The sequence below is a fragment of the Giraffa tippelskirchi genome, chromosome 7 (genome assembly GCF_054371585.1).
Source record: "Giraffa tippelskirchi isolate mGirTip1 chromosome 7, T2T-mGirTip1v1.2.pri, whole genome shotgun sequence".
Taxonomy (NCBI): domain Eukaryota; kingdom Metazoa; phylum Chordata; class Mammalia; order Artiodactyla; family Giraffidae; genus Giraffa; species Giraffa tippelskirchi.
Genome location: NC_137281.1, coordinates 85,328,173 through 85,340,258, shown reverse-complemented (window position 1 = coordinate 85,340,258; position 12,086 = coordinate 85,328,173). Strand labels below are relative to the sequence as shown.

General features: G+C 40.8%; 2 protein-coding genes across 8 annotated transcripts in view; one reads left to right on the top strand and one right to left on the bottom strand.

Annotated features, from left to right (window-relative positions):
• Positions 1 to 1,427, bottom strand: part of SENP8 (SUMO peptidase family member, NEDD8 specific) — a 30,354-nt gene extending 28,927 nt beyond the window's left edge. For all 3 annotated transcript variants that reach the window (XR_014058568.1, XR_014058569.1, XM_081506350.1), the window contains exon 1: positions 1,380 to 1,427. The gene's annotated coding sequence lies outside the window, so the exon portion shown is untranslated. The remainder of the gene's footprint in view (positions 1 to 1,379) is intronic.
• Positions 1,428 to 1,769: 342 nt separating this feature from the next.
• Positions 1,770 to 12,086, top strand: part of MYO9A (myosin IXA) — a 223,508-nt gene continuing 213,191 nt past the window's right edge. For all 5 annotated transcript variants that reach the window (XM_081506178.1, XM_081506177.1, XM_081506176.1 and 2 more), the window contains exon 1: positions 1,770 to 2,168. The gene's annotated coding sequence lies outside the window, so the exon portion shown is untranslated. The remainder of the gene's footprint in view (positions 2,169 to 12,086) is intronic.

The following is a 12,086-nucleotide window of genomic DNA, read 5'->3' as shown; positions in this document are numbered from 1 at the left end:
ATGTCCTAATAGGGCTGAGTCTTAAATCTTTCTCATTCCTTACTTAAATGATTGATGAAATGAATTATAAAAGACAGATTCTAAACTGGCAAGGCACTGTGTATTGTACTAATCTCTAGGGTTCTGAAGTTAGCTCTTGAATCTCATAAATTAGCCTAGCTTTGATCTTTTGGGGGAAAGAAATGAGGATGGCCTGGAGGTCGAAGCCTGGATCCCCAGCTGATAAACCATGAATGGAAGGGAAAGGGAAAGAGAGCAATAACTGAGGTGGACCCAATTAAGACTGAAGGATGGAACTGTGCCAAAGGGAAAGGCAGGAGTGACTCCTTCTTCCATTTTTCCAGAGCCATTATTCAAAACTTCATCACTCTGACCAAGCTCCCATTCCATCTCCAACTTTTTCTCATCAAATGACTCCCATCTTAATGTTACAGAGCCACTTTTATCAACCTTCTGCCCTCCCCTACTTCTCATTGCTTTCCTTTGTTCTAGTTTAGTGGGTTTTAACCCACAGCATTAGTCATCTCAGAAGTTTAAAAAAAATACCGATACCTGGGTTTAACTGGCCTCAGGTGGAGCAACTGCATTGGTTTTATATTTAAAAAGCTTCCCAGGTGACTCTAATGTGCATACAAGATTGAACGCCACGAGTGTTCTTGGTTTTGTAAGTTAACTACTCGCACCAAAAGTCTCCCATCTTAGAAGAAAACATTTTTGTGGCCCACATGCTTGCCTCTAACCCCTTTACAACGATGTTTTTTAAAGAGTAGCCTACACTTGCATGGTTTTCACCAGCTATATTCTTTAACTTTTTACTCTTTCAGCCAGTACTAGCATATGCTTTTGTACTCTCTGCTTCTATTTCTTTGACCACCTACTGCTCACTAGCCTTTTAACACAAATTAAGTGACTCAAAGGTCACCTTGGAAGGGGTTTCCACAAGTCTTTCTACACAATCACGCTCAAGAGTATCCTGTAGGTTTTTTCTACCTATTTTAATTTTACTTTACTACCACTGCGAATTATCTCCTCGTCTCTGACAGCTTTAGAAAGCTGAAACTATTTCATTTGCTTCTGACTTTCTGGAGTTCAACGCACAGAAACCATTCAGTTAAAAGTCTTGAGGGATGAATGAAAAGTACAACTAGGAAACGGAGGTCCGGGGCGGGGAAATAAAGGGCGTGTGTGTGTGTGTGTGTGTGTGTGTGTGTGTGTGTGTGTGTGTGGAAACCAGGAGAGAGGGCTAACAGGAGTGTCGTTGAGAATTCTTGCCAGAATTGGAAATGGAGCACAGATACGCTAGATCTCCGTGGACCGCAAAGCGGTCCCCTGCCCGGACCCACAGACTAACAAACCAAAGTAGGGAGCAGGCTTCTTACCTGCTTCGGGCCTCACCACCCCCACCAGCCTCCAAGCAGCTCTGTACTGGCCGGAAAAGCAGCGCTATAGTCGCAAATCCAGAGTTTTCTACCCCCCCAACTTTGCGACATTCCTCTCTAGCCCTCTAAGGCAGAGGTTCCCAGCTCTGCCGTAAAGTGAGGAAGAAACGTTTGGGCGGGGCCGCCTGAGGCCGATGAGACGGGGCGTGTCCGCCTGAGGCAATTGAAATGGGGCGTGTCCGCGCAAGCGCACGTTGTACTCGCTGGCGGCGTCACGTGCGGGGGCGGGGCCGGGCGGGATCCCGCAGGCGGTAGGGGGCGTGGGAGGTAAGTGCGCGCGCGCCTGCTCGTCTGCAGCCTAGGAGTCGCGCGGGGCGGGGCCGCGTGCGCGGGGTCGGGGGCGCGCGGGCCGGAGCTGACTGGGACGCGGTGGCGGTTGTCTGTGGCTGCTGAGAGTCCAGCTAGGACGCTGAGACGCGGTTGCGAAGACACCCTCTGGCACCAGCAGAGGTGGCGACACCGGTTGAGGCGGCGGTGCAACGCGTGCTGGGCGGGTGCGGCGGGGGATGTGCCTGCCCAGGCCGGGCGGAGTCTCTCTGACAGGGCGGGGGATGCGCGGCGGCCGCTCGCCCGGACCCTAAGGCAACTGGGCCCACCCTCCCGGAACCGTCCGACCCTCGGTGGTCTCGGCCTCTGCTGTCTCCTTCGGCGTGACCCTGGGGCCGAGGCTGGGAGGCGGCTTCCGCCGAAGAAGAGGGGGCTGCGGTGGCCACCGCGGCGGAGCCCGAGGTAAGACCCGCCCAAGCCGCCCAGCGGCCCTGCCGCCCGGCCCGGCCCACGTCTCAGTCTCTCTCTTTGGCTCCTGCGGGGCCACTCCGCCCCGCCCCAGCGGAGACGCCCCGCGAGCGGGTCTGCCCAGCAGCCTCCCAGATACCCGATCGCTGCCCAGGGTCCCCAGTAGACCCCACCCATGGTATCTTCCATTGGCCAGACACCTCCTGGCCCTCCATCCTCTCCTGGGGTTCTATCATGGGCGCCCCCCACCCCCACGCCAGTACGCCCTCTTGGACCCCCTTCGGACTCTTAGATGCTTAATGGGGCCTCGAGACTCTTACATCCTCCCGTAAGCTGACCGGATCACAGTTTCTCAGACCCACTTAGGGCTACCCCTAACCCATTGCGACCCCCTGGACCAGGGCAGATCCGTCGTGGCCACCCTTCTCAGCAGACCTCCTAACCCCCACCCCCGGCTCGCTTACCGCCCGGCCGACTAGCCCTTTCCCTACCCAACTCGGCTTTCCCATAGTCTGTTTCGTGATGCTCTTACCTCCCGAGAGATCCGGTATCAGCCCCTCTTTAGCCACCATCAACTGCCGCCTCTTCCCCCGACTCCGGCTGTAGCCTCTCCCACAGACCTCTTCTCCTTAGGCAGACCTTAGTATCTTTCTCCCCGCTCGTGATCCTTTCTTTGATTGGAAAGACTGCCATGAAATCCTGAAGGGGTGTTACCCTAGTATATTCCCTCCGTGGGGATTAAGGGAATCAACTGGTAACCAGGTTTGGAGGGTTTAGTCTGGTGGCTATAGAGAGAGGGAAGAGCATGGAAACCCAGGGCAGGGGGTGTGTGCTATTATTGTAAGATCACACAGCCTGCTTCTCATCTTGTCTCTTTTCTAGAATGTGTGAGGTAATCCAGATGCTGACAGTTTTGGGACTTCTGTAAGGATTAAATCACATATCACTCAGAATAAAACTGTGTCTCCATGTGTTATTATTTGCTTCACGTTTTTGTAGATTTTAATATATCTTTGGCACTATTTTTGAAGGATACTAGGGTGTTTTCTTAAATCATTATTTTATTGTTTTTCAGTTTGCTGGAAAAGTAAGATTTGTAGCTTTCCTTAATCCCTGAAGGTTTTAATGCCAGTTCGATAATAAAATTCTGCTACTTGGTGCTGCTGTCTTGCTTTTCCAAGGAACAAGTACGGTCACCATGCAGTGTTCACCGATGTCATTACCAGCAGCCTTCTCAGCAGTAATAAAATATTGAATAAAATAGTTTATTGAACTCCTGAGCTGTCAAGAAGGAAATGTAATCTTACACCGAATGATCAGTGCATAATTTTAACGTTGGTAGGGGGATGAAGTAAGAGGGGTTTTTGTAGTCAGTACTTTAAAATTTTTTATTTTGTGTGTGTGGAACTGAGGAGGGAGAAAATCATATGAAAATTATAGGTCATAACTAGGTATGGTTCAAAAGAATATGCAGTAAAAAGTTCTCTTCCCCATTTATTCGCCAGCCACCCATTTTCCTTCCTTAGACGCAACCATTATTTCCATCTTTGTGTGTGTCCTTCTTGTGATATTTCTAGCATACAAGTTTATACATTTATATTTTTAAAACACTCCACAGACAAATGCTTGCATACTGTATATTATGGCTATAGCCCCCCCCCCCTTAATAATAGATACTAGAGATCATTCAACAATAGTACATTTGGAATTGACTCATTTACTGGCTAGATAGTAAGTATTCCATTCTGGTGATCTTGAGGTTATTTTCAGTCTTTGTTTTTACAGACAATGCTATGTGCTTTTCTCTTAGATATATCAGCTGTTATATGTATGTTTTAAGTAATTTTCAGGATTCAAAAAATTTCCTGATGATTCTTTTATGAATCTAAAAAAAGGATATAGCTAAAGTAAATTTTTCATTGAACCACTCGCTGGGCTTTCATGGAGTTACTAGCTTTGATAGAGTTTATAATGTTGTATCGGATTTTTTTATAATGTTTTATTGGTCTTCCCTGGTGGCTCAGTGGTAAAGGATCTGCCTGCAATGCAGGAGCCACAGAAGATGCGGGTTCACTCCCTGGGTCAGGAAGATCTGGAGGAGGGCATGGCAACCCACTCCAGTCTTCAGGGGCCTGGCAGGCTGTAGTCCATAGAGTCTACTTAGCATATATGTACATAAATGTTTATATTTATTTATAACTTACTTGATAAAGTTGTTGAAGGATTTAAAGGAGGGGACTGAAATGATTTGCATTTTTAAAAGATCACTCAATCTACTTTGAGGAGGGTGGATTGAAAGGCAGGCTAAAGGTGTTGGGAGGGTAAATGATAATGGTGCAGCTTCTTCATTTGGGTTTTGAGAATAGACAGGATTTGGTGATTTCACTGGATTTGGTATTAGACTGAGGGTTCATAGAGGATAAGATCTAGGTTTCTAGCTTGTACCTTTCACTGGGATCTGTATGAGGGAGGAGTGGAATTTTTGTTTTTATTAAGAAAGAGGAATTCAATTTGTGATATTTTGAGTTTGGGTGACTGGTGATTATACTTCTACCAAATGCATATGGCCAATAGGCAACTGGATATGTGGCTTAAGCTCGTTATTAAATTCTGGGTTGATAGTAGGTTTAGGTGAGAGGAGAAAAGATTGTAGGATAGAAATCCAGCATTTACAGTACACATAGAATTGAATGTCTAAGCTATTAATAGTAAATTATGTGGTTCAGTTCTGTAAAGAATCTTGTTATAGTTTAAACATCAATAGGTTCACTGTCTGACAAGACTTTTTAACAGTGTTTTCCCTTGAGTGATACATAGTTCTGAGGGAAATGGAAGTAAACTTAGGTTTTTAGAAAGGCAAAGCCTCAATAGAAGTTAGCACTATAACCCCATTTTTTCTAAGTGTTTAGATTATAGTATTGTAAAAGTTGTTCAGTCTTCATTGTTTACAGAGAAGTATAGGAGCTTGGAAAATGTTGTTTGCCAAAAATATTAAGTGTTTTAGTTTGTATGATTTCTAGCTATATTAGTAATAGAGTTTAGTCAAAGATTTTTAGGTCGTGTTTTTAAACCATGTGATTAAATGTGTGCTCAGTCGCGTTCAACTCTTTTCGACCCTAGGACTGTAGACTGCCAGGCTCCTCTGTCCATGGAATTTTCCATGCAAGAATACTGAATTGGGTTGCCATTTCTTCCTCCAGGGGATCTTCCCAACCTAGGGATTGAACCTGTGCCCTTGTGTCTCCTGCAATGACAGGCAGCTTCTTTACCACTGTGACATACATTGCCTTAATGTATTTATAAATCTCGAGCTGCCTTGTAGAGCTCTTGCCTTTACTCTGGACCCATGTAAATCACTGCTAATGGACATTTAATCTTGGATTCACATTTCAACAAGCACTTCACATATGTACAAAATAAAACTCATCTCTACCTCCCCTCCTTCCAGAAAGCTGTGGGGGTAGAAAGAGACAAAGGCAACAGAATCTGTTCTTTAGATTTCCTGTCTTGATGAATGGTACCACTCTCTCCTCCTCATGAAGCCGTTAGGAAGCTGGAACTCATCCTCCACTCCATTCTGTACCATACTACCAACATCACTAAGTCCGGCACATTCTCCCTCATGATATTTCAAATCATTGTTATTGCTATTTTTGTTGAATCTATTTTAACCCAAATGTCTGTTGGTCTTCTTGTCCTCTCATCTGCCTCTTGTTTTGCCGTAACCTCTAGTTCATTCCCTGTACTGCTGCCAGAGTAAGTGTTCTAAACTGCTCTTTTAGTTAGGCTCTTTTGTACGCAAGGAAGAGACTCAAGTTACCTTAAATAGAGGAGTGCTTCCTGAAAGAAAACGTGCACGAGGGCACATAGGAAAAGTTAAATAGCTCCGTCTTAAAAAGAACGTGAGCTTAAAAATAAAACTGGAAGCCGGAAAAGACAGATTTCACTCTGAGTGAGTGAGTGAAAGGCGCTCAGTTGTGTCCGACTCTTTGTCACTCTATGGACTATACAGTCCATGGAATTCTCCAGGCCAGAATACTGGAGTGGGTAGCCTTTCCCTTCTCCAGGGGATCTTCCCAACCCAGGGATTTCACTCTAGTGCTCTACTGTTAAGTTGTCTTAGCTACTTTTTCTACTTCATTCTGTATTATTTTTTTTCTCTCTAAACGCCACCCCCCTCCAATCTCACAGCTTTCATTTATTCTTAATTTTTGCCTTCTTATAACTGCCGTCACTCCCGTGCCAATATCTTGCCTCCTGGCTACTGTCTCTTTAGCTTAAGCTCCTGTTGCTAACTTCTTCCTAGGATTTTCTGGTTTGAAACAATTTTTGGATTGTTTAATCTTTAATCATGGGCTGCTAGCAGGTCTGTGTACTGGATCATGTGACCACTCCTAGCCATTTAGTGTTGACTGTGTGTTTATTTGTGCATGTGGATGTGAGGCAGGAGCATAATAATGAAAAACACGGGGCAGTGTGCAGGGTAACTTCTCACAAAATGGGATTGTAAACATGGCAGGCACCATGATTGACATGGTACAAATAAACATCTAATCATGTCCTTTTCTGTTGAAAGATCTTCAGTGCTTTATTGAAGTTGCTCAGTCGTGTCCGACTCTTTGCAACCCCCATGGACTGTAGCCTCCTAGGCTCCTCCGTCCTTGAAATTTTCCAGGCAAGAGTACTGGAGTGGGTTGCTATTTCCTTCTCCAGGGGATCTTCCCGACCCAGGGTTTGAACCCGGGTCTTCTGCATTGCAGGCAGATGGTTTACCATCTGAGCCACCAGGGAAGCACTTTAAACTGTAGCATTGCATGTATGTGAGATCCTTTGTGCTCTGACTCTTTCTTCTTTAGGCTTGCCTTCTTTGCTGTCTTCCTTAAATTCTTTGATCCACTCATTGAACTTAGGTCTTTGCATGCTCTGTTCCCTCTCCTGTATTTCCCTTCCAGCTTTCTTTGCTTGGCAATCTGCTATCTGATCTTCAAGTCTCAGTTCAGGTGTATCTTCAGGATGCTTTACTTCCTCCAGGTTAAGTTAGGTGTTGCTCCTGTGTGCTCCTTGTATGTAGTGCTTGCTTCTTTCTTAGCTCTCTAATGAAATTCCTAATAGCTTATCTGTTTTCTTCACTGGGCTGTAGCTTCTTTGGTATCGGTGCAATATAGTTAGGCAGGTTTTTAGATTGAGGATTTGTAAAAAAGAATATTCTTATTATAAATTATAATGTATACAGAAAAGTACACAGATCATAGATGTACAGCTCAGTAAATTTTCACTGAGTGAACACACAGATGTAACCAACACCCATATCTAGGATAATACAGGATATTACTACAGCCTACAAGGCACCTTATGCCCTCTTCTGGTCAAGAGTCCAGTTCAAAGAAGATTTTAAATAGGAAAACTCTTTAACATAGATTTCTCTACATATTTTGTGTTTCTTGAGATGTACAAGAGACATAGACATTAGAATTTTGATCCTATAGAAAGCACATACATAGTTTATATTACACAATGTAATTTTGGCTTATTTTTGTGCAGTAGATAAATTCAAAGTCACATAACATTTTAAGATTTGGTTATGGGGTGTTTGTATGTAGGTAGATTTTCTTGTTTATAAGTTTAATATTTTAGAGCAGCAGAAAAAAATTGATAGACCAAAGAATATTTGCTTAAAATAGCCTGTTTTGAGTGAAGAACGTGCTTGGGATGAGTATAGTAAACATGTAAAGCACTTTCCAAATGGTGTTTGGCCTCTGGGTTTTAATGTGAATTATGTTGCTAGCATATTTTGGCAGTGGGGTCATCCAACGGGCAACTGGAGTATAATTTTACATGTACAGTGAGGAAAGGACTAGCTGTCCTGTGTCATAGACAGCTGGCCTGCTAAGAATTGGGTTTTTCTTTTGTATGTGTCTGTGTAACTAACAATAATTTTATACAGTACTTTTTCTCTGTTTTGATTTTTCTTCAACTTTAAGATTATGTGGCTCTTTGAATATGAAGGAATTCTTTTAAACAATCCTTTTCCATAGATGGACTTTTCTGTCAGTAAATATTAAATTTGTTAAGACCAGTTAAGTAGAAAGAATACAGTAAGTACTCTATATATGAACCTTGAAGTTGTGAACTTTGAAAGATGCGAACATGCCTTCCATTTGTGTCAGGCATGAGTGAAATTGCAGCTTGTTCTCTGTCTCCTATTGCTGATGGTCCTTCAGTTTTACCATATCCCATAGTCAGTAACTACGGGATAGTTACTGACTTCTCTCCCTCCTATAGTCAGTAACTCTTCTTGCCTGTTCACTCAATGCCAGCCCATGTATGCCAGCCGTTGTACTACTGTACTCTTCAAGGTACTGTACTGTAAGATTAAAATTTTTATTTTTTGTTTTTTAGGAATTTGTGTGAAAAGTATTATAAACCTATTACAGTATCGTACTATATAGTCGATTGTGTTAGTTGGGTACATAGGCTAACTTTTTTGGACTTATGAACAAATTGGACTTACAAAGGCACTCTTGGAACAGAAATCCTTCATATGTAGAGGACTTACTGTATAGACTTTTAAACCTGGATTTCCAGCTTTTTTGATTCAGTTTCCAGCCTTATCACTTATGAGCTGTTATTTGTAGACAAATCATTTAACATTTCTGAGCTTCAAGAATGTTCATCTCATAAGATTATCATTAAACAGTTATGTCAAGTACCAACCACGTGGTTGATACCCTACAAGTCTACTTTTTCCCTCTTGAATATGTCTATTTCTGGTTATGTTTAAATATGAGATCAAGAATTTAAAGTGTTGTGTAAATAAATGGCCATCAAAGTTTGTTGCTAGTAGAAGTAAATCTTTGGATAGTCTGCTGTCTTTGAAGTGTGACCATATTTTTCAACTCAAAAAAATCTCTATAAAGAGAAGCTTTTCTTAATATCTTAGTATATCAAATTAATGGATGTTAGAATGTCTTTTGATTCAGTGTGAAGTATCATAACAATGTTCTGTTTGCCAATGACAAACATTCCTTAAATCATTGACAGATTGTAGTACTATTGCTGTGTGTAGTATGTTTGAAATCTGTTTACTTATATTGATTAGATGATAGTGGGCTGAATAGTTGCTGAATTTTTTTTTTTAAGGATAGTAACTTTAGTTTATTTAGTTTATTCCCTGGGTTGCCGGATCTTAGTTCCCCAACCAGGGATTGAATCTGCACCCCTAGTAGTGGAAGCATGGGGTCCTAACCACTGGACTGCCAGGGAATTCCTAAGGTGGTTTTTTTTTTTTTTTTTAATGTAAGGGAGAAGAAATTTCTTCAGATGACTGTGTGAATATGAGTTTATAAATGATCTTGAGATTATGTGTTTTCCTTACCTTCTTTTGCAACTCTGCCTTACTATAGTTTTCTTCCTGCTTTCTCCCTACTTTTTTTTTTTTTTAATAATAAAAGTACTTAGGAAATTTTGAGGAACTTCCCTGGTGGTCTAGCAATAAAGACTTTACCCTCCCACAGGTTTGATATCTGGTTGGGGAGCTAAACACCTGCATGCTGTATGGTGTGGCAAAAAAAAAAAAAAAATTGAGAAGCTGAAAGAATAGAACAAAGAACATTATAAGTCCACCACCTAGATTCAAAAATTAACAATATGCTGTCCATATTTGCTTTATTGTTTTTTGTGTGTAGGTGTCTGTATATACTTCAACGGAACCTTTTGAAAGTTGTTGCTATTTTGACTTCTACCTCAAAATACTTGAATGTGTATCTCCTAAGAAAATATTCTCCATGTCACCACAGTGCCATTACCAACACGTAAGAAAAATAAGAGTAATTTCCTGATAACATTTAGTATTCAGACTATATTTAACTCTTCCCAGTTTTTCAAACTGGAATTCAGTCAAGATTTTTGCATTGCATTTGATTTATCTTTTTATTCTTTTTTTAATGTGGAAAAGTTTCTTATCCCATTCCTTTTTCTTATGATATTGAAATTTCTTTGACAAGACTAGATCATTATCTTATAGAATGGCCTGTTTTCTAGTTATCTAATTATTTCTTTGTGCTTTTGCTTAACTGTTTCTCTGTCCCCTGTATGTCTTGAACACTGAAAGTTACAGTTTAAAGGCTTGGTTATGCATGTTAAAAAGTTTTGGCAAGAGTGCATCATAGGCAACATGGGAGGTGGTGTTGTTTCAGGTGCTCAGTTGTGTCCAACTCTTTGCGACCCCATGGACTGTAGCCCATCAGGCTCCTCTATCTGTGGGATTTCTCAGGCAAGAGTACCAGAGTGGTTTGCTATTTTCTCTTCCAGGGGATCTTCCCAACCCAGGTATCAAACCCACGTCACCTGCATTGACAGACGAGTTCTTTACCACTGAGCCACCAGCGAAGCTATATAATATCACTATTAGTGATCTAAGTTTTATGAAGTTTAAAGTGATTTTTGCTGTATCTTTCCATTGTAAAAGTGTATTTTTTTCTTTTATGATCATCAAGTACAATAGTCTGTGAGGGTGATACTTTGATATCTTACAAATATTCCATTCTTCATAATATTCTTCACCTGGTGATTTTAGAATCTTTTGTGAGCCTTGGGCAAATCAGTTATTAACTGAAGGTTGAAAATGGTGATTTTTTCCAATTTGGTAATTTTTTACATTTATTAACTGTCATTTTTCTGTGAACAAATGGTTTATAACTTTCATCACCTAAGAGTGAACTGCAATTCTTCCTAAAAGGGCAGAGTAAGTAAATGCTTAAGTCTTGTCAAATTTTCAGAGTGAGGAGTTGGTCTTAATAGTCATCTACAGTGGTGACAAATGAGTTTGTTAATCATCTCTTTGTTTATTTGTTGTATTACAATTACTTACAACTGTTCTTTTATTTTTAGATTTTATTGAAGTATATAGTACATTTACAGAGTTGTGTTAGTTTCTTCTGTACAGCAAAGTGACTCAGTTATATGTTCTTTTCCATTATGGTTTGTCATGGAATATTGAATATGGTTCCCTGTGCTACACAATAGGACCTTGTTGTTTATCCATCCTGTATGTAATAGTTCAACTGTGTCAATCCCAAATTCCCATTCCTTCCCTCCCTTTGTTCTTTTTTGATGCTTAGATTGTCTTAAGTAAGGCTGTTGGGAGTTCCTTCAAGCAGGCACCTGAGTTCTTTTGGCATAAACCTATTATTAGTCTTTGAGTGATTCCTTACTTTTGGATATAAGATACCTTGGCTCATCAAGGATTTTTCCTGCTTTAGACTGGAATCAGCAGTTTCTCCAAGGAGATCTGTCTCTTTATAGAAGGGGATGATGTTTAGAAAACATAAATATTTAGCTAAATATGCTCCTTTTTATGGAACTGTCATCACTTTTAGGCCTTGTCAGGAAGAAAAAAAAATGTGAGGTCATATTGATAATTCCAATTCAAATTTAACATTACACACTTCTTTCTTCATCTTTTTTTTAAAAAAACACTTTATTTTTAATCTCTTTTATATTGAAAATCTTAGTTTTTATTAACATTGAATTTTTTCCTAAGTATAGCTAAAATAATTTAAAAATAAAGTTACTCAGTGAACTTTAAGATTTCTTTGCATCTCATTTTGTCCTTAGAATGTATCCCACCAAGGTTATGCTTACTGTTAGTACTGTGTTTAAAAGTCACTTGAAATCATTATTTTCTCAGTGTGATTGTTACCAATTTGGTGTGTATTTAGGTCCACTTGTTTATCATTTTAGAGTTTGCTTCCTCTTTTTTTTTTTTTTTTTCAATTTACTCTTGCCCTTTGAATATGTAAGATACATAGCTCAAAAGGAGAAGCCAAATGTGATGGTATATGTGGATATCTTATTTTCATCCTCATCCCTTCTATTTCCTCCTTGCTTCCCTATAGATATCCATTTTTGTAA